The sequence below is a fragment of the Pinus tabuliformis genome, chromosome Q (assembly GCF_031772625.1).
Source record: "Pinus tabuliformis cultivar Carrire ecotype Pingquan chromosome Q, CPIR1, whole genome shotgun sequence".
Taxonomy (NCBI): domain Eukaryota; kingdom Viridiplantae; phylum Streptophyta; class Pinopsida; order Pinales; family Pinaceae; genus Pinus; species Pinus tabuliformis.
In genome coordinates, this window is record NC_142296.1 from 170,570,343 (window position 1) to 170,593,910 (window position 23,568).

A 23,568-nucleotide genomic window follows, 5' to 3' on the forward strand; every position below is an offset into this window, starting at 1 on the left:
ACCAGCACGAAGGATTTTTTGAGCGGTAGCATAACCAGACATATGACCACCATAGGCCCTGAAGTGGCAATCGTTGAGAACTCTCTCAGATTCCTCGCTTGTAAGGCATCTGCGAAGAATTGAATCGAAACCGACACAGTATAAAGTATCACCAATAATATGGTAGGGTTGGGAGTGATACCGAATCCTTCGACGATCATCCTTAGTCAACGTGGACTAGAACATGGATGCCTGGAGATACATGATGATGTCACCGTACCATGGATCATGGGTGCTAATAAAAAAGAGGGTCTCATCTGGAAGCCGTTCATCTGCACTAGCAGGAAGAGACGTAGAGGGAAGGGAACAAATCAATTCGACGAAAATGAGTGACTTCTTAGATTTGGCAGTAGTAAATACCAAATCAAATTCTTGCAAGATCACGATCCATTTAGAATATTTGTGCCCCAGCAACTGATGAGTCAGGATATAGGTCATGAGGTTGCATTCAGAAATCGTTGTAGTCGTGCGCAGAAGGATATAGTGCCGTAAGTGTTGAACAACCTGGACGACAGCCAAAGCCAAATTCTTGACATGTGTATAACACCTTTCAGTGTCGAGGAGATTTCGACTAAGGTAGTAGATCACATGTTCATTGTGTTCATCATCGTCTTGGACATGTTATCACCTGGATTGAATCTCAAGCTGAAGGAAGGCAATACCAGGGTAACCACAAACCACGCTTAGCCAAGTAGTTAGCCCTACTAGGCCAGGAGAGGGCTCTCTCTGTAAGGATCTTAGCCAAATTGACTAGATCTAGAAACTTATATTAGGCTAGGTATAGTAGCACAGGGTTTTGATTTGATTTTGAAGGGTTTTGCTGGATCATGAGGAGCCAAACAGTTAGGGCAAGGAAATTAGGTCAAAACTGCAGGTTGTTCAATGGGGCAAGGTAGGCACAATGATCAGAACCTTAGGTTTTGATGGATGAGGTGAAAAGATAGGTGAGGAGTGAGGAAGAGCATGTAAACCTCATGGATTCTTCCTAAACTAAAGAAAACACAGACTGTGAAATGTCTACCCAAAACAGAGCATAAGAGATATGGATTCTGCCTCTCAGACTTGTATACATTCACATAAAGACAATGAAATGATGAGATGGAGTCAAAAATACATTCTAACACATGAAAACATAATAAAAACTAAACTGAACATCATACCACATGGATCCCAAAGAAATAACTGTAATTTTTCATTAATCTCCTGCTAAAACTGATACAAAATTATGTCTCTTCAAAGCATAAGCATCCAGCTGATTCCAACCATTACAATGATTGAGAAGATATATCATATAGACCCCAAAAAACCCATCCTACTCAAGGGGTCGAATCCATGAGAAGAGGAGCTATCTCTAACAAGATCTGAACTGCAAACAAGAAAATAGGGTGGTTAAAGTGACTCATCCCTAACCCAAACAAACTAATACATTACACCTCATGAACTTGTGTTACCTGATGAATCTACCCTAGTAAGCTCTAGAAGCATCATAATTACATTTAAATAATTGATTACAAAGATAAAATCATTATTTTCCATGGTGAAAGTGAAAACTAGGACAAAATAGTGAAAAACTAGACAATTTGTCAAACTCGCAACGACCTTGGTGTTAAGAAATTTAATGCATAACATAAATAATTACTGAGAGGAATAAATATAAAAATAACCAGCAACAACCATAAACACATAAACATAAATGTTTATCTGGGAAAACCCCAAATTCGGGGAAAGACCCAACCTAATAGGATCTCATTAGCATTGGCCAAAACCCTGGCCAATCCGACCAAGTGAGCCTTCAACGCTCACCTCCATGTCTTGCATTACAATGAAGTCCTTCCAGCCTTTTATAAGCTCCATTACATATAATACCACAGGCAGAATACTATGGGTGCACAATACCATGTGCCCCAAAACCATCACTGTTTAACCTGGTCAACTTTGACTCTATCCCGAGTCAAGTTTACCTAACAATTCCCCCTTTAAACTTGACTTGGGGTTCCTTGACTAACTCCAGCCAAACCTGCTAAGTGAGACAATCCCACTCACTCTAGCTCTTACCCCCCTTAGAGTTTTTACCCGGGGTATTGTTAACCGGACATCCCCCCTATCACCTAGGCCTAACCCAGATTTTACTGGTGATCACCGAGGGATACACATGCCTTACCAGGTCTTACTGTAGTATGCCCATTTACATGCAATAATTTTGACTTGATTATTTTTTTTTTTGTTTATTGTTGTTGCGATTCTGATCCATCCTCTCTCAATTTGATTTGCTCAAAAACTTCTATCAAACCACTCCAACTGCGAGCCCGCCGAGAACCTCATAGAGTCTAGCACCGGTGGCCTCACATAGCAGAAAAAGAACAATTTTCGAAGCCACATGAATCTCGAACAATTCATCATCATGTTCCAAACCAGTAAATATCACAAATGCACTGCGATCCCTGGCAGTTACAGCACTATCTTCCACACATTCGCCTTGAGGTTCTTCTGCGTACGATTGTTCCACCATTATTTTCAGACCCAGATCTGTAAAAAAGCTGCATTGATCTCATCAGGCACTATAAACCCCTGGCATCAAAGAATCCATTTGAAGCGAATATCTGGCTCTAATACCAGTTGTTCAGAAATTTACTAATAAGATCTCATTAGCATTGGCCAAAACCCTGGCCAATCCGACCAAGTGAGCCTTCACCGCTCACCTCCAGGTCTTGCATTACAATGAAGTCCTTCTAGCCTTTTATAAGCTCCATTACATATAATACCATAGGCAGAATACTATGGGTGAACAATACCATGTGCCCCAAAACCATCACTTTTTAACCTAGTCAACTTTGACTCTATCCCGAGTCAAGTTTACCTAACACCTTGTCAAACCCAGAACGTCCTCTTCAAGATGACGTTTTACTACCTTCTCGATGTCCACATTGGGCCCACAATAACTTGTTGGAAATCTATTCCTGTCTACTTTCCAGAACATCTTTCATTTTTCAATTTGGAGCTCATTTGCCTTGTCAAAAGTTGCTTCTCCCAAGACTGGTCAGAATGTGCAGAATGAGGCTGTCAAAATGAAGAGTGTTGTTGCAGTAAACGTTTGGAGGTCTTCCTCAACTCCAAATTGAGCTCATGATAGCTCATTCGAAAGCTCTCTGTGTCTTGTTATCATTTGACACATCAAAAAATTCTTTTGGATATTCCGTCTAGGAGAAAAATTGCTTTTCCCAAGTTCATTTCAGAAGTGCATCAACTCTCCTGAGGAAAATGATGTTTTGGACATTTCTCCCAAACCATGAGACCTGTGTAAAAAATGAAGGAGGGTTTTCTTCTTTGGTCCATGATAGAAAACACCCTCTCTCACTTTTTTCAAATTCATATTTTCTTGGTCAGAAACATCATTTGAAGAAAAATTATCGTGATATGTGGAACAGGGGATGTGTAGAAATGAAGGGAAATGAAGGGGATGAGGGGCTTCTAAATTCTTGAGAAAATTTTGGGAAGTAGGGAGGGATGTTAGGAAGCATGGGAAAGTGGAATTTCAAGGATTGAGTGAGGGGAAGGGGTCCAAAAGGGAAAAACACAGGCCTAGCCTAGAAAGGTGTCAAATTGTAGCAATAGGCCAAGGTTTGTGGGAAAATGATGAATTTGAGGGATATCAGTGATGGAAAGTGTTTAAGAAAGTATATTAAGGATAGGGGAAGACATATGAGCATCAAGATACAAGTTTTGTTGATGATTTGACCATAGAATTCATGAAACCAAGAAAAATTGCCTTCAAAACCCTAGGAGAGGGAAATGAGAGGAATGGGCATGGGAAAAGGTCAAGGGAGGTAGATGGAGTGTAGGTGAGTGAGATATCGATGGATAAGAGTGAAAATGAGCCTTCCCTTGGTCTTTTATGGCCTTTATACCTTGTTTAGATTTTCAAACTTAGTCTTGGGACCCACTTTTTCTTTCTCAAACTTGACTTGCCTTTTACAATTTGCCTTTGGACTTGATCTTCTGATTTGAACTTCTTGGTGGATTTGGAAACATAATGACTTTGAAACTCTTCCTTTTGGATGATGGAAAGTTGAACTTACAAAACTTGGAACCATGAGAATTATTACATATTAAAACCATAAAATTACATTTTTGTTGGAATATTCAAATTACCAACTATTTTGCAGATGAAAAGTTGATGATGGAGGACCCAAGTGGATTGAATAGTAGGGGGTCAATTGAATAGCAATTGAACAACAATTGATCAAAAATTGAACAACAAATGACGCAGGAGATCAATTTAATAGTAATTGAACAACAATTAATCAGGAGGTCAATTGAATAGAAATTGAACAACAATTGAACAACAAATGATGCAGGAGGTCAATTGAACATCAATTGAACAACTTATGAACATCAATTGACGCAGGAGGTCAATGGACAACCATCAGTGGACCATTTTAACATGACCTAATGGGATGATTAAAAATTCAGTATGAGACACCTAAAATGAAAACGCAAAGAGCAGATTTGATCCCTGCTGGAAGTATGCATATACTGACACTAACATTGGCCTTATTGGGGATGGCAGCTCCTTCGAGGTGTCAAGAACACCGTAGACCAAGTGCCTTTGATGACACAAACTGACTCTGAAACTGACTGAACCATGCTCACTTACATGAGCTTATTAACCACACCCTACTCTAAGTGATCCATTCCTCACCTGATCAATTGAAATGGAACAACCAATGCAACCTTGTAAGCATTTTGTTTGCTAGTTGAATTCTTTGCAGGTGCTTGCTTATGAGCAACAAGAGAGAACTACTGAAATGCAACTCCCATGAAAACTTGTAAACAGATCCAAATTTTCCCAGATTGAATAATATGGATTCTCTATCTGAATCCAAAAATATTGCATAAGGATCTTGAAATTCATGTTCACTGGGACTTAGCTCATCTAATGGATTACTTTGCTTCTCCTCATACCATGAATGCAAACTTTCATCTGAGATTTGTGATGAGACTCTTGCTTAAAATGACAAAGAAATTGGCTGTCGGATCAAGTTTGTATCAATACATTTTTTAAGCTCACAGTTAGCTAATGGAGAAGGAATTTGACTACAGATATCATCCAACATATCAGCTATTGGATCATGAAAAACTTGAAAATACTGTTGCAACCTATTTTCTATTGGTTCCAATGAGATTGCATGATTTTCTATAGGCTGCTCATCCTTTATTGAAGATATAATATGCAAATTTCCCTTCAAAAACTGAAATGATTCAAAACATAATGGTACAGAATCATCTTGCATCATTTGATCATATGTTCCAGCTTCCAAGTCTTCATCTGCAACTTGACATTCAATGGCATTCGGTGGCTGCAAATCTAGATATGAGAAGTCTTGAACAAGGATTTCATTTCCCTCTAGATGGTCAAGATCAAAACTTATTGACGGTTGATTTCTGATTGCACGAAAGTTGTCTCTGATGAATTGAAACGAAGTAAAACAAAGAGGCAAAGATCCTTCACTTACTTCAAAATTTTCTGCACTTTCCTCCTCACTTCCATAGCTGATATGCATCGGCTGATCACTATATTTGAGCTGTTGAAAGTGAACTTCCTCCTTCCACAAACCAGCTGTTGATTTGTCTGCAAGATTAGCTTCTGTTTGGAGAACATAATCATCATCATACTGATCAAACTTAGGAAAATCATCAGTATAAAACACATCATCAAGCATACATGTCAGATCAACAGATCTCTCTTCTCCAAGCTGATCTATAAAACAATCATTATCAGATCTATGACAACTGGGATAAGAAAGAAAATGTTTTGGATCAACCACTTTTTTTTCTTCACTCAGTGAGCCATGGTCTTGAACATCATACTCATTCTTTGTGGTGATCTTTTGCATCATCTCTTCTACTTCACTTGCCAAAATTTTGAGCTTTACCTCTAAAGATGTCAATTCCTCTGGATCTATGTTCTTCATCTCTTCTTCCTTCAACTTTTCCCTTCTGATGAACAAATTAGCCTCTACATCTACTGCATTGTTCTACATCTCTTCAAGTGTTGTAAGGTTCCTTTCTCTCAGCTGAAACTCCATTTCTGGATCAAAGGCTTTCGGATAATGCAAGAGAGCTGAATCGGGAGGAGATCCTATATTAACAGGCATCGAACAATAAGCTTGGTTAAATCTAGCAGAAAATTGGTGGACTGTCTCCCCTAGCTATCTTTTTAGCTGGTTATACTCTTCTAGAATTAAGAAAGGGTTCTGTCTGACCACCCACTTGTTGAGGAAAACTTTGAAAAACTACTGGAAATCTGAGATGCTCGCATCAGGCGGGGTTTTGAAACAACTCTTGACTTTGCCTTTCAAAGAAAGAGCAAAAATCCTAATACTGACATCCTCTTCATCAACTTCAAAAATGTCAAGAAAAGACTCAAAATTCAGTACATGTTTCTCAGCAGTGATGTTGTCACATTCACCATCAAATCTTGGTAGATATAAGTAATGATTTTTAGGGAAAGCATGGGATATAGGAGGTAAAATCATCGGCTTGTATCTATCTGGGATTTTATAAGGTATAGGAATATATACAAAAGCTATAGAATTATTCTTGATCTCTTGAGGCTCATCAGTTTGAAGATGGTCATCATAAGATTTAGAAGAAGGGTCTTGATCAAGATCAAAGACATGCGAATATTTTGTACTCACAATCTTCAAATGGAAAGAATCAAATGCAGATTTAGGATATTTTCTCAAATAAAATATACTTTGTAAAGCCTTCTTAAAATTCTCAGGAAAAGAGAAGAAATAATTTATAACAAAGAACATAATGTCTTGGATGAAATTCCAACTTGAATACCCGATCTTTCCATATTGTCCTTTCATGTTTCTGCTGGTCGAGTTCATCCGCCAGTGGAGTCCTTGGATCTGATCTCGAAATTGATTTAGAGTCGCCAGGTGAATGCTTTCAGTCTTTCGGTGTTTGATCGTTGTCCACCATCAACAATCAGATCTGAACTTGATACATTTTGCTGAGGAACATAAAACTACGTCCCCAGTATGGTCACCACTATGCTAGCACTTGGATTGAACCTCAGGCTGAAGGAAGGCAAAGCCAGGGTAACCACAAACCATGCTTAGCCAAGTAGCTAGCCCTACTAGGCCAGGAGAGGGCTCACTCTTTAAGGATATCAGCCAAATTGAATGGATCTAGAAACTTATATTAGGCTAGGTATAGTAGCACAGGGTTTTGATTTGATTTTGAAGGGTTTTGCTGGATCAGGAGGAGCCAAAGATTTAGGGCAAGGAAATTAGGTCAAAACCGCAGGGTATTCAATGGGGAAAGGTGGGTACAATGATCAGAACCTTAGGGTTTGATGGATGAGGTGAAAAGATAGGTGAGGAGCAAGGAAGAGCATGTAAACCTCATGGATTCTTCCTAAACTGAAGAAAACACAGATTGTGAAATATCTACCCAAAACATAGCATAAGAGATTTGGATTCTGCCTCTTAGACTTGTATACATTCACATAAAGGGAATGAAATGATGAAATGGAGTCAACAATACATTCTAACATATGAAAACATAAGAAAAACTGAATTGAACATCATACCACATGGATCCCAAAGAAATAGTTGTAATTTTTCATTAATCTCCTGCTAAAACTCATACAAAATGATGTCTCTTCAAAACATAAGCATCCAGCTGAGTCCAACCATTACGATGACTGAGAAAATACATCATATAGACCCCAAAAAACTCATCCTAAGCTCAAGGGGTCGAATCCATGAGAAGAGGAGCTGTCTCTAACAAGATTTGAACTGCAAACAAGAAAATAGGGTGGTCAAAGTGACTCATCCCTAACCCAAACAAACTGATACGTTACACCTCATGAACTTGTTTTACCTGATGAATCTACCCTAGTAAGCTATAGAAGCATCATAATTACATTTAACTAATCAATTAAAAAGATAAAATAATATTTTCCATGGTGAAAGTGAAAACTGGGACAAAACAGTGAAAAACTGGACAATTTGTCAAACGCACAATGACCCTGGTAAACACGCAACGACCCTGGTCAAACACGCAGCGTCCTCTTCAATATGACATTTGACTACCTTCCCAATGTCCAAATTGGGCCCACAATGGCTTGTTGGAAATATCTTCCTACCTACTTTCCAAAACATCTTGAATTTTTCAATTTGGATCTCATTTTCCCTGTCAAAAGTTGCTTCTCCCAAGACTGGTCAAAATGTGTAGAAAGAGGCTGCCAAAATGTAGAGTGCTATTGCAGTCAACTTTTGGAGGTCTTCCGCAACTCCAAATTGAGCTCATGATAGCTCATTGGAAATATCGTTGTGTCTAGTTATCATTTGATGCATTAAAAAAGTCTTTTGGACATTCCATCTACTTAAAAAATTGCTTTTCCCAAGGTCATTTCATAAGTGCATCAACTCTCCTAAGGCAAATGATGTTTTAAACATTTATTCCAAACCATGAGACCTGTGTAACAAATGAAGGAGGTTTTTCTTATTTGGTCTATGATAGACGACAACCTCTCTCACTTTTGTAAAATTCATATTTTCTTGGTCAGAAACATCATTTGAATAAAAAATATCCCGATATGTGGAACAGGGGATTTATAGAAATGAAGGGAAATGAAGGGGATAAGGGTCTTCGAAATTCTTGAGAAAATTTTGGGAAGTAGGGAGGGATGTTAGGAAGTAGGGGAAAGTGGAATTTCAAGGATTAAGTGAGGGGAAGGGGTCCAAAAGGGCAGAACACAGGCCTAGCCTAGAAAAGTGTCAAATTGTAGCAATAGGCTAGGGTTTTTGGGAAAATGATGAATTTGAGGGATATCAATGATGGGAAGTGTTTAAGAAGGTATATTAAGGATAGGGGAAGGTATATGAGCATCAGGATACAAGTTTTGTTGATGATTTAACCATTGGATTCATGAAACCAAGAAAAATTGCCTTCAAAACCCTAGGAGAGGGAAATGAGAGGAATGGGCATGGGAAAAGGTCAAGCGAAGTAGATGGAGTGTAGGTGAGTGAGATATCGATGGATAAGAGTGAAAATGAGCCTTAACTTGGTCTTTGATGGCCTTTATACCTTTTTTACATTTTCAAAATTAGTCTTGGGACCCACTTTTTCTTTCTCAAACTTGACTTGTCTTTTACAATTTACCTTTGGACTTGATCTTCTAATTTGATCTTCTTGGTGGATTTGGAAACATAATGAATTTGAAACTCTTCCTTTTGGATGATGGCACTTTGAAATTACAACACTTGGAACCATGAGAATTATTACATATTAAAACCATAAAATTACATTTTTGCTTGAATATTGAAATTACCAACTATTTTGTTGATGAAAAGGTGATGATGGAGGACCCAAGTGGATTGAATAGCAGGAGGTCAATTGAACAAAAACTGAATATAAATTGAACAGTAAATGATGTAGGAGGTCAATTAAAGAACAATTGAACAACAATTGATCATGAGGTCAATTGAAAAGCAATTGAACAACAAATGACGCAGGAGGTCAATTGAACAACAAATGAACAATAATTGATTTAGGAGGTCAATGGACAACCATCAGTGGACCATTTTAACATGACCTAAAGGGATGATTAAAAATTTAGTATGAGACACCTAAAATGAAAATGCAAAGAGAAGATTTGATCCCTGCTGGAAGTATGCATATACTGACACTAACGAGACCAGGACCATAGCAATGGTGCTAGGGGTCGCGGCTAGGTAAAGGAAGTAATCTCGATAATAATCCAGCAGGTGCAATAGAGGAGCATTTATGAGGATGGCCTTGAGATCATCAAAATATTTTTGGGCCACCTCGTCCCATACAAAGGGTGTTCCTTGTTTTAGCAATTAGGTAAATCCTGTGGCTAGCCCGGCATAATTGGGTATAAAATGACAGAGAAAGTTGGCCTTTCCTTGCAGGCTCTGGAGTTGGTGCAGTGAAGATGGAGGGGGTAAATTTACAATGGCCTCGACTTTTAGTGGATCAAGGCGAATACCATCCTTGGAAATGATGAAGCCAAGGAGTCGTCCAGATTCTACGCAGAAAACACATTTGTGTAGGTTTAACTGAATGTTATAATGTCTGGAGAACAGAAAAATCTACCGAATATGGTCTGGGTGATCTTGGTGCTTACAAGAATGAGCGGGAAGTTCATCCAAGTAAGGCTAAATAATGTTGTGAATATCATGAAACTCATGGGACATTTCCTTTTGAAACGTATCCCCAACATTTTTGAGGCTAAAAGGGAGCTTTTTGTACGCGAACATACCCCATAGACAAATAAAAGATGTCTTTTCTTGATCAGCCGGTGCGATGTTGAGTAGGATAGTTATCTTTAGGACAGGCATGATTGAGATCTCGATAATCGACGCAAACGTGGATCGTGCCTTTTTTTAAGGCACCGGGAAAATATTGGACACCCAGTCTGTAAGAGGGATGGGATAGATGAACCCAACTTTGAGAAGTTTTTCAACTTCGCCCTTAATAGCGACGACCTTCCTAGGGTGCACCGGGCGATGCTATTAGCGAATGGGATTCGCATGCAGATAAGTTGGTATTTCATGCACTACAACGCTAGGATCAATTCTGGGCATTTCTTGGTAGGACCACGTAAACACATAACGAAATTCCTGAAATAGATGAGTATATATCTTGATCTCATCTAGAGAACAAGATACCCCAATATGAACGTGTTTAACGATATCGGGTTTGATAGAAATATCAATAAACATCGTTTGGGTAATATTACCCAAATTTCCTTCCAACCATACTTCGTGAGTGATGATCGGTAGTGGAAATGGAGAAGAGAACACTTTGAAAACGGTAGACATGACCGCCAGACGAGGCAGGAACGAGGAGTGATGATGAGTATCAATCCAAGGTGGTTCCTCAAGAGACATGACTTCCATGATACCTTCATCAACAAGGAAGGTCTTGGCTAAGGGATCAGGTGATTCCAAAGTGCCAAGCCATGGGGATTGTGAGTACGTATCGAGAGTGGTCTTTGACATAAAAGAATCAGAGGATGCAAAACTCGAAGCCGAAACAATTGCCACGTAATTGACTTCAACGGGACTAAGATACATAACCTCACGCTAGGTATCAACAAGATCTGGTGAAGGTATGACCCAAGGATCATATTTGAGTGATATCATGTTGATAGAGGCAACATGAGGAGGTGGGAGTGGAAAAATTCCCATTAAGGCAGAATATTTGAAAAGACCTTCCCCCACACTCTCATAGGGAGCACCAGTGTGCTTGATGTACAGAACATTTCCATCTGAGGAGGAAGAGGCAAAGAAAGACAGTTGGTCGATAGTGACAATCTTCCCTTGATGGGGAAAATGAATCATGCGAAATAAAGAGGAGGCCACGACATGCATGGCATGGGTCCAACTTCGGCCTAGTAGAAGATTATAATTGAGATTGGTGTCAACAATTTCTACCTCGACTTGCACTGTCTTGCCTTCCAGTGTGATGGCAAGGTTAGGTAAGACACCAAAGGGTCGTGAATCGCACCCATCGAAGGCTTCCAAAGTGTTTGGAGATTTTTTCAAAGTAGGAGAACCAATAGCCTTCCAACATGCGGTCGACATGATGCAGGTGGAAGCACCTTCATCGATGACAGTCCGGTGGATGGTCTTCTCATTGATGATTACCTGAATGAGAAAGGCAATCTGATGAGGGAGATGCAGAACATGGTTCTCTAGATCAAAACATATCAAATTGGAATTAGTGGGATCAATGCCCCCGACAACTGATAGTAAATATTTCTGCTGTGATGGGCAGCTTTGGAGCACCTTGAGAGCTAGTATGGTTGACAGCGCCTGAGCCAAATCTTCAACAATATTGTAGTGCTGAGCAACTCGGGTGTTGGGATTATACGAGGATTTCCATAGCACAACTCGAGAGGGTCGCAATATAGCAGAACCAGGGTTAGGGCGCTCAATATGAAGAGGGATAGAACTCGAGGTAGAAGAAGAAGGTGTAGCTTCTTTCTCTTTCCCAGCTGTCGAAGCAGGAGTTTGATAATATTTGATCTAGTAGCCACATTAATAGGCGTACTCATCATGAACACTTGAGATCCGGAGGAAGCAGATTCAGGTTGGTCTACCATTTGGGTCTGCTGAGCGGAAACGACTCTTTGAGGACAGTGGGGGTCCCTTTGAGCAACCGACTAACTTCATATCATCGGTGACAATCCTTAGTATAGTGATCTTCCTCACAAATGAGGCAAGGATACTTAGGTTTCTGTTGCAAAGATTCACCAGCAGACGATTTGGGAGGACCTTGTTTTGGGGCATCGGCTTTACCCTTGCCTTTTCCTTTCTTCTTTCCTTTCAAGGATTTGTCAGCTTTGGTAGACTAGATAGTGTGGACCTTTGAGGTTTTACCAGGGCTAGGTGTATTCTGGGACGAACTATTAGGAACAGCGTTTGAGACTGACTTATGTTTGCAAGAAGATTTAGCAGGGGTTTGGGATACTGAACCAATAACTCCATCAATGGGAGGTATAGCTTGTGACGTTGATTCTGCAAGATCAGATGATGGATGTGGAGCATCGGGTAATAACTCATACAAAGTGCTAGACTGAGAGTAAAGTAGGTCCAACTACTGGGCATGAGCGATGGCTTTCTCTTTAGTGACGCATCCACCCATATCTATATCACTAGCAATTTGGGCCACGAATGATTTGGTGAACCATTCAGTGAGCAACTGATCAACAATCTCAAATTTGATCAGGCAACGTCTATGTCTCCATTCATGGATGTGATCAGAGATGTGTGTCGCAGTATCTTGATTAAGCGATGTGAGCAAATAGGTGCCAGTTTTATAGCGAATCGATAACTGAAAATGCGTGAGGAAATCCATGGCTAAAGAGTTAAAGTTGTGGTAAGTACTTTGAGGCAGCTCGATGTACCACTTAGCTATAGTGCCTGTGAGGGTTCGTTGGAAAAGACAGAGACAAATGGAATCATCAATATACGATTTCGACAAGCACCAGAGGTGATATGTCATCACATGGGCCTGGCAATCTTCTTTAGCTTTCCCATCGAATGCTGGTGGTGGTGTTTGCTCGCCAAGTTGAATTTCCCATATATTGAAATACTAAGGATGGTATATTCATTCAAGAACACTTGGATTTTGACTTGTTAGCTAACATGAAATGGTGGTATATTTTCTTACCAAGTTTAGTTTTACTGGATGGTGAAATGATAAGGTTGTTATAGTCATTAAGGACCGTTATGAGTTTGGCTGGTTCATCTAATGGCGGCATTTCCTCATCAAGTTCAATTTGCTAGATAATGAAATAGTGAGGTTATTACAGTCATTTTAGGTGACTAGGGAGTTCAACTAGTTAGCAAACAACTAGTGGTGGTGGTTGTATTTCCTCACCATGTTAAATTTCATAGATAAAGAAGTAATGGGCCCGAAAGTGGCTATGTCATAATTTATTTTTGCTAAACTACATTTCACTTTTTATTAAAATCTTGGTGCTCGAGGGTCATTAAAATGAATCCCTATTTAAACTAAAATAAATCGTGTCAAAGTTCACTTGCATAGGCATGTGTTTGTCTTTTGTAAATGGGCAGTGGGCACTAAAAATAATATTTCTTGTCAAAGTTCACATCCATACGCATATGTTTGTCTCTTCTAAATGGGCAGTGAGCACTAGATATAATTACTAAGTACTGAGATTTTGAGGCAAGTACATAGATGGAGCACAAAGTTTGATGAAGACTAGACTAGAGCTTGCTAACATGATGGGATGGTCACGTGATGGTGTTGGGAGATGTTTTAATTTTTTTGTAAGAAATTATATATATTTTCATTAGGATGTGAGTTTTTTTTAAAGAATAAGTTAGAGGAAATATTTCCTAATTTAAATGTAATTCCATTTTCCCATATTTTGTGATAAGGGGAAACAAATCATCATTTGTGATGCTTGGTTATCCCATGTAGCTTTATTTTTAGAGAGGATGAGTGTTTGAGAAGAAGTGTGTATGAAACACAGGAGAAGTGCAGTGGAAGAAGAGAGGAGAAGCTCCAACTCTAGGAGAAGATGCAAAGGATGAGAGGTCGAGGCTACACATGCCCACATTGTAAATTTGGCCAGTTTAATGTATGTTTGGATTTGATTAATGAACAACTTGTTTAATGCCTCTATACATGTTTATTTCTATGTTTGTATAAAGTTAACTTGATTTGTTGAGGGTTGCATTTGTTGTGTCAATTTACAGTAAGAATCTAAATGTTTCATGGTTGCATGCCTTTATGTCAAAGAGATGCTTTGGTTTAAGTTCTATCTTTGGGCTGGACATGTTATCCATGTGCATATGAAGCTGTAACTTCATATTGTGGTTGTAGTTGTTGCTAATGTGTTTAGGATACACTGTTGGTTTGAATATCGATGTGTGTTATTGTTGCTGGTACATGGTAGCACCACATATGCATTGTAGATGCTATGTGTTGCTGGTATATAATTTTGAGACCTTGTAATTCATGGAATCGATTGATATTATACCCTCTGACTTTAACTGTTATGTGCATTAGTCATGAAACCTTGGGTATTGTGTTGCAGTTGTGTCCAAACCCGTGGAGAATTCCATTTATGTTTTGACTTAGTGGTTGTATGAGAATTACAATGACTAAGTGCTATTAGAGTAGAAACATAGTACCCTGTGTCAATGCCTCTTTGGCAGTTTCAATTGGTGGAGTGTATGGTGAGAGTGCCTGTTGACCTTTATGGGATTCCTATTGTAATATTCGTAGAAGAATCTTTGTCGACACCTCGAATAGTGGCTGTGTATTTTTGTTGGTAAATAATCTGTTGTTATAACAAAAAATTGGAGGACCCTATTTTGAATGTTGTCAAGGCCATTTCAGATTTTTTATGTCTGGTTAGTTTGAGTGAGAGTGTAATTCGGGCAAAGAAAGGTGTATGAACTTGTCCCTTGTGTGAAGAACCCATTCAAACCCATGTAGAAGTGATTAGGAACCAAACTAATTTGTTTCAATTTCTTGTAATACGAAAAGACAGAGTTTGGGATGCTACAAAAATATTTTGCAGCGCCTACAATATATTTTGAACGTTGCAAAAATATTTTGCAGTACCTATGATAAGGTATTTTTAAGGTTGTGTATGACGTTTTTAGAGCCTCTTTCAGCCTGCCTATTGTGCCATTTGATAAGTGAACCCCATGTATGTTGGGTTAGGTCAGAAAAAGGATTAGAAGGGGAGAGACTCTCTCTCATGGAACTTGTGAAGCTAAATCAAGACTCTCTTTTGATTGCGTACATTTAATTAATTTTTTAATTTCCCGAATTGTTTTAAAGTGGAGTGGCTGTTGTTTGTGTTGGAGTATCCTAGGTTATGGGTAGTCAGTGAAACCCGACCTTTCCCCATCAACTGGTAATAGAGGTCAGGTATGCTTTTGGAGAATTTCAGAGCCACGAAAAGCTTTCAACTTTACAGCTTTTGGAGAAAGATACAAGAAGCTCTTGGAGGAAGTAGAGTTTACAACAACTTGAGGTAAGTCTCCATTGAATTGAGATTTTTTGAGTGTGAGGTGTTTTGCAGACATAATGGAGATTATCTACCTTGAAGTAGAACTGATTTCTCTTCAGTGATGTAGTCAGAATAGTAGAGATTGGATAGAGGAGAGGCTTGCATGTTTGAATATAGCTTGACAATGAAAAGAGGTTGAAGGGAAAATAACCTTACAATAGTAAGTGAGTAGATTACAGGGATGTGAAGAGTTGATATCCCCTTAGAAAGAATAAGTGCATTGGTTGGAGAGTAATTGGTTCAACAAGTAGTGGAAGATGAGATCTTTTTGTAGATCTTATAAAATTGAATGTAATGTTTTGGTCATTAAAAGAATTGTGTTTGTAGGACTGAAGTGGTAGGAGCTACCATAGAAACTAAGCTATGTTAAAGGAGAAGGAGCAAGAAAAGCACTTCGATTAAGAAACGGTGACAAAATCCAATAACAAAACTAAGAAGAGTGAGAGGTTAAAGATGCAACAACCAACAACTTCTAAATTTGAGGAGCAAGCGTGCTCAAGAAGAGGGTCTATTGCAGAGAACATAGATAAGAGAACATACCAAGTGGATGACTTGGTATGGGTGAAAAGTAGAAGACTTGTTATAGAGAAAGGAAGGGCTTGTTGCATCTCACTAGTAGATAAAGAGAGTTCACAAGAAGAAGATCCGAAGTTGATTGTTATTGGTCATAGCAGGGGTTCAAAGGAAAGTCACAAGAAAAAGAAGAAAAAGTGCCAAAGTAGTAAGGTGAGAAGGAGATGGCTGAGTTAAGGAAGAACTCAATCACATGTAATAGTTTCTAAAAGAAAGTCAAGATGACCAGAGTTATGAGCAGAAAGAATGGTGTTGAATAGGGAGGCCCGCAATAGCAAATTGATGAAAACAATAAGGAGACTTCTGCAACAGCAGTTGCGTGAATATTGAACAAGGCGGTAATGGTATTTTGTTTTCAGTTAATTGTGCATTAATTATTTATTACAAGTAGCAGTGATGAATGTTTGTAGTTGAGGATAATGGAAAGGAATCTTGTGGTAGAAAGTGAGGAAGAACAATAAATTTCTCAGAGGAAGAGGGTGAGTCAATTGCATGCAGAATCCAGAAGAGCGGAGAGTGCTGAGATGAAGATTCCAGAGGAAGGAGTTAGCAGAAATACTAAGAGAAGACTAGGCTTGGAAGATCTTGGTATGCTCTTTAAAAACAGGTTGTTGGAGTTAGCTTGTTGCAGTGGCTTGTGTGTAGTTCACTATGAGCAGGAAGAAGCATATGGAGGAAGGAAATTTGTGACTACTAAGAGTCATAATAAAGGTTCATAGAGAATCCATACTGGATCAAGTTAGGACAAACTTGATGGAGAAGTAACTGAAGTCAAATTATAGTTAGAGAAGATGAGAGGACTGCTACATAAAGATGAGGAAGACCAAGATTACAAATGAAGTTTCTGGAAGAGAGAAAAATGGAATTTGTTGTAGGTAAAGATGAGATATAGATCAAATTCTTAGCTGGAGGAAATATTGGGGTAGTTGAGTTGCATTCATGGAAGAACAACCTAAGGGTGATGAACACATGTGTGGATGATAACGAGGATGATGTTATAATGGACAAATCAAATGAATATTTGATGAGTAGCCTAGAGACAATAAATTTCATCCAAGAACTGAGTTAGAGGATGAAATTGACAAAAGGAAAGAAAGAAGGTATAGTTGGTTGCATGAAGAGACAACCTATGATGCTGAGGAAGTTTTGATCAATGTATTGGCAAGTTTGAAAAGTTCGGCAACAAGAAAAGTTCAAAGTTTGCAATAGAAGTAGTAAAAGAAGGTACAAGTTGAGTTAAGGATTTGGTAAGATATTTGTTTCATTGTGAAGGTGACAATGGAGGAATATGAGGAGATTTGTAGTAGCCTAGAGCAAGGAGTGCTCACAGGGTTCTGGAGAAGAGAACCAAGAAGATGCCAAAATCCCAAACTCAGGAGAACGTTTGGTGAGGTATTGTGTAGCAAGGTGGAGGATTGTTACTGCAATGACGTGTTGCAAATCTCAAGTTGAAGTTGTTCGAGAAGACTAGATTCATATGACTAGGAGGTCATATATTTTTGTACCTTGGTAGTCTGATGCAAGTGCACATATGGCGCACAAAGTTCGAGCATGATGGGATGGTAATATGATGATGATAGGAGAGATTTTAAATATTTTCTAAGAATTATAGATATTTGCATTAGGATGTGAGTTTTATTTTTAGAATAAGTTGGAGGGAATATTTACTAATGTGAATGTAAGTCCAATGTCCCATATTTTATTAAAAAGGGAAACAAATGATCTCTTGTGACTCTTGGTTATCCCATGTAGCTTTGTTTTTTGAGAGGATGAGTGTTTTAGAAAAGTGTGTGTGCAATAGAGGAGAAGTGTCGTGAAAGAAGAGAGGAGAAGTTCTAGTGATAGGAGAAGAGGTAAAGGAAAAGAGGCCTAGGCTGGACATGCCCACATTGTAAATTTGGCAAGTTTAATGTATGTCTAGATTTGATTAATGAAAAACCTGTTTAATACCTTTGTACATGTTTATTTGTCTATTTGTATAATTTTTAACTTGATTTGTTGAGGGATGCACTTGTTGAGTCAATTTACAACAAGAATTTGAAATTTCATGGTTGTATTCCTTTCCATCAAAGTGATGCTTTGGTTTAAGTGCAATCAGGGGGTTGGACATTTTATCCTTGTATGTATGAAGTTGTAACTTCATATTGTGGCTGTAGTTATTGCTGACGTGTTTGGGATATGATGTTGGTCTGAATATCGGTGTGTGCTATTATTGTTGGTACATGGGAACACCACGTACACGTTGTAGATGATATGTGTTGCTGGTATATAGTTTTGAGACCCTATAATCCATGGATTCGATTGATATTATACCCTGTGACTTTAACTGTTGTGTGCATTAGTCATGCAACCTTGAGTATTGTGTTGTAGTTGTGTTCAAACCCGTAGGGAAATGCCCTTTATGTTTTGATGTAGTGGTTGTATGATATTTACATTGACTAAGTGTTGTTAGAATAGAAACATAATACCCCATGTTAATGCCTCTTTGATTGTTTCGATTGGTGGAGTGAATGGTGATATTTCCCATTTACCTTTGTGGGATTCCTATTGTAAATTCTGTAGAAGTATGTTTGTTTGTGCTTGGAATAGTGGCTGCGTGTTTCTATTGGTAATTAATGTGTTGTTGCAACAAAAATTTGGAGGACCCTGTTTTCAATGTTGTTAAGACCATTTCATATTTGTTCTGTCTGGTTAGTTTGATTGAGAGTGTAATCCGGTCAAAGAAAGGTGTATGAACTCATCCCTTGTGTCAAGGACCCATTCAAACCCATGTAGAAATGATTAGGAACCAAACCGAGTAGTTTCAGCTTCCTCGAATACGAAAAGATAGAGTTTTGGGCCATTATGAAAATATTTTGTAGCGCCTACAATATTTTTTTCAGCACTACAAAAATATTTTGCAGTGCCTACAACAAGGAGTTTTCAGGGTTGCGTATGTGGTTTTGAGAGCCTTTTTCGACCTGCCTATTGTGTCATTTGATAAGTGAACCCCATGTAAGATGGGTGAGATTAAATCCATACTCTCTTTTGACTACGTATGTTTAACTAATTTCTTAATTTCTAGAATTGGTTTAAAGAAGAGCTATGGGTGTTTGGAGTATCCTGGGTTATGGGAAGCCAGGGAAACCCAACCTCTCTTCATCAAGTGGTATCAGAGATCAACTATGTTTTCGGAGAATGTCAGAGCCACATAAATCTTCCAGTTTTACAGCTCTTGGAGAAAGATACATGAATCTATTGGAGGAAGCAATGTTTATAGCAACTTGAGGTAAGTCTCTGTTGAATTGAGATTTTCCGAGTGTGAGTTGTTGTGCTGACATAGTGGGGAGTATCTACCGTGAAGTAGAACCAATTTCTCTTTGGTGATGCAGTCAGAATAACAAAGATTGAATAGTGGAGATGCTTGCATGTTTGAAGGCAACTTGACAATGAAAAGGGGTTGAAGGAAAAAGAAACTTACAATGGTAACATAGTTGATTGTAGGGAAGTGAATAGTTGATGTGCTATTGAGAAAGAACAAGTGCATTGGGTTGAGAGGAATTGTTTTATCAAGTAGTGGAAGATGAGATCTTGTTATAGATCTTATAAAATTGAATGTGATGTTTTGGTCATTAAAAGAATTGTGTTTGTAGGACTGAATTGGTAGAAGTTTCCATAGAAAGTAAGCTATGTCAAAGGAGAAGGAGAAATAAAATCACTTGGATGAAGAAACTGTGACGAAACCTAACAAAAAAAATAAGAAGAGTGAGCAGTTAAAAATGCAAAAACCAACAACTTTGATAGTTGAGGAAAAAGCATGCTCAAGAAGAGGTTCTACTACAAATAACTTAGAGAAGAGAAGATACCAAGAAGATGACTTTGTATGGGTGACTGTGGTGAAGTAAAATTAGATGTGCGGACACAAACAAATCCCTCTAGCCCGATAATGGGTCTAGCCACAACAGATGCATTCTATGGAAGATTTCCTTAGGTTAAAACCAATTAAGAGGGCCTACCTCTTAGTACGATTATCCCTTTGGATCATGTCCTTGCTTGCTCGCTCCAGATATCTTTCGCTTCCTTCTTCAAACACCTAAAACAAGTAAACAACAATAAACAACAACCGTGATAATAGAAAAATTGTAATTCAACCTACTTAACAAGTCATGAAACATTAAGCCATGAATATGTAAGATGACAAATCATGTAGGAAATAAATCGATAGTTGCATATATATTGATATCAAGAAGAGATTACAACCATTTTCTTGATGTTACGGTTCTCCTCTGACAAGGCCAGGTTCCCACACACTTCTGCTAGCATTCCATGATGGCCTCAATTAGCAATAGTTTTAAGGCTCTTCCCTTTAGCCTTCACTCCAAACCAAATCACACTTCTCCCTCACACAACTAGATAGCTACAACTATGAATAGCTTGTTGTTTACTCCAAACCAAAATAGCACTAGCACACCAACATTAATACTAGCTTGAGCTTGAGAAGAAGGGAGGTTTATATAGGATGAATGGATGGGAGATGGATCCCCTCCTCATGGGAGAAGGTCCAATCCCTTGAGGTAGTTCCATCATTATAGGAGAAAGGAGCCTAAATTGACATCCTCGACCCCATCCGACCAAACCATTTACCAGACTTCCATTACAAAGCTTCTAGAGCTGGAAGCTTCGGCTCTTAATTTAAAAAAATTTCCATAATAGGACCGGCGCGACTGGAACACAACTCAGTCGCTTCGGTCAGTGCTAGGGATAGTGATAATCTCTGCACATTGGCACGGGGGAGAAAAAGGCCATTAGCGTCAGTCTTGTAAACTAGGAAAAACAGAAGTTTCAGGGGAAATGGTGCAAAAGGAAATTGATCTGCTCATGAAGAGGGACACAATGGGAGTTTCTTCATGAACACAAATCATGTGGGTTTCATTGTAGAGGTCCTCTAGGATCAAGGAATGGGGAGTACAGGGACATTGACAAAATGTTGTGTAACAGTGACAAGTAGCAGACTTGTTACAGAGAAAAGAAGGGTTTGTTGCAACTCACTAGTAGACAAGGAGAGTTAACAAGAGGAAGATATGAAGATAAATGTTATTGGTCATAACAGGGGTTCAAAGGAAAGTAACAAGAAAAAGAAGAAAAAGTGCGAAAGTAGTGAAGTGAGAAGGATATGGTTGAGTTAGGGTAGAACTCAATCATGCAGAATATTTTCTATAAGAAAATCAAGATGACCAGAGTTATGAGAAAAAAAATGGCATTGAACAGGGAGGCCTACAATAGCGAAGGGATGACAACAGTAAGGAGAGTTATGTAGCAGTAGTTGTGTGAATATTGAACAAGGGGGTAATGGTCTTTTGTTTTCAGCTAATTGAGGATGATGGCAATGAACCTTGTGGTAGAAAGTGAGAAAGAACAACAGAGTTCTTAGAGGAACACGGTGAGCCAATTCCATGCAGAATCCAGAAGAGTAGAGAGTGCTCACATGGAGGTTCTAGAGGAAGGAGTCAATAAAAATACCATGAGAAGACTAGGATTGGAAGCACTTCGTATGGAATTTACAAACAGGAAGATGGAGTTAGCTTGTTGCAGTGGCTTGTGTGCAGTTCACATTGAGCAAGAAGAAGCTCATGGAAGAATGAAATTTGTGACTACGAAGAGTCATAGTAAAGGTTCAGAGAGAAGACAAAGTGGATCAAGTCAGGAAAAACTTGATGGAGAAGTAGCTGAAGTCAAATTACAACTAGATATTATGATAGGACTGCTACATAAAGATGAGGAATACCAAGGTTACAAATAATGTCTCTGGAAGAGAGTAAAATGGAATTTGTTGTAGGTGAAGTTGAGACATAGATCAAATGCTCAGATGGAGGAATGATCAAGGGATTTGAGTTGCATCCATGGAAGAAAAACCTATGAGTGATGAACAGATGTGCGTGGACGATAATGAGGATGTTGTTATAGTGGATGAAGTAGATGAAGATTTGATGAGTATCTTGGAGACAATAAATTCTAGCCAAGGATTGAGTTAGAGGATGAAATTAACAAAAGGAGAGAAAGAAGGTATAGTGGGTTGCATGAAGAGACAACCTATGATGCTGAGGAAGTTTTGAGAAATATATTGGCAAGTTTGAACAATTCAACAACAAGTAAAGTTCAAAGTTCGCAACAGAAGCGGTAAAAGAAGGTAGAAGATGAGTTAAGGATCTGGTAAGAGATTTTTTCACTGTGTAGGTGATAGTGGAGGAAGGTGAAGAGATTTGCAACAGCCTAGAGAAATGAGTGTTCGCAGGGTTCCAGAGAAGCGAACCAAGAAGATGCCAAAAGCCCAAACTCAGGAGAAAGTTTTGTGAGGTATCGTGTAGCAAGATGGAGGCTTGTTACTACAAAGGTGCATTGCAGATCATGAATTGAAGATTTTCGAGAAGACTAGATGCATATGACAAAGAGGTCATAAATTTTTGTACCTTCGGAGTCTGATGCAGGTGCATAGATGGAGCACAAAGTTCGATGAAGGTTGGACCAAATCTTTCCAACATGATGGAATGGTTGTTGGCCCTCAGTTTTGGTCTATTTTTGCTTAAGGAAACTTACTTAATCCTTATATTTTCCATCCATTTTTCATCACATCCATCTCATTTTGATATATTATATGCATATTCAGGTATTTAATTTTAATTTTGTAATTTCTAGAAGTTTTTATGAAAATTGAATTTCAAGTGCAATTTTGGACAGAATCATAAATTCCTGTAATAGCTATGTGGATGACATATTTGCAGGACACTTGGGCTCGAGATGGATACATGAATGGAAAGCTTGGGAACTAGGACTGAACTAATTCCAATTGGTTCGATCAAAACAAGCTTTATTAGGCTTGGTCTAGGCTGGTCAAACATGACTAGTCACCCAGAAAATCCCTAGGAAATAGGGAAGTTTTAGGATTTCATGGGATTGTCCATATTTCTAGTGATAGATTGGATGGATTTGACTTAGATAGATGGATATGAATAGATATAGTTGTTAGAGAGACTTTAGATCAATTTGTTTCATGATCTTCTATTTAAGCCAAGACTTTGAAGGTTTATGATATGTAATTTTTATATAACTTCATGCTGAGACATTTGGATATTGGAGATTAATTAGAAGAACTTGTTCTAATTTCATTTTGATGTTCATTGATGTGGATAAGTGACTGAAGTTTCAGCATTTGATAGCAACCTCAAGTGTGCAAGGCAAGGTTGGAGGGCCCCCACTCCAAGCTAAGTAGATTTGTTTACTTGCTTTGTTTCAGATTTGCTTATGAATTAATGTGTGATGATTTATATTACTGGTGAATCTTAGTTTGTTTATCATTTTAATAAGAAGGGACAACA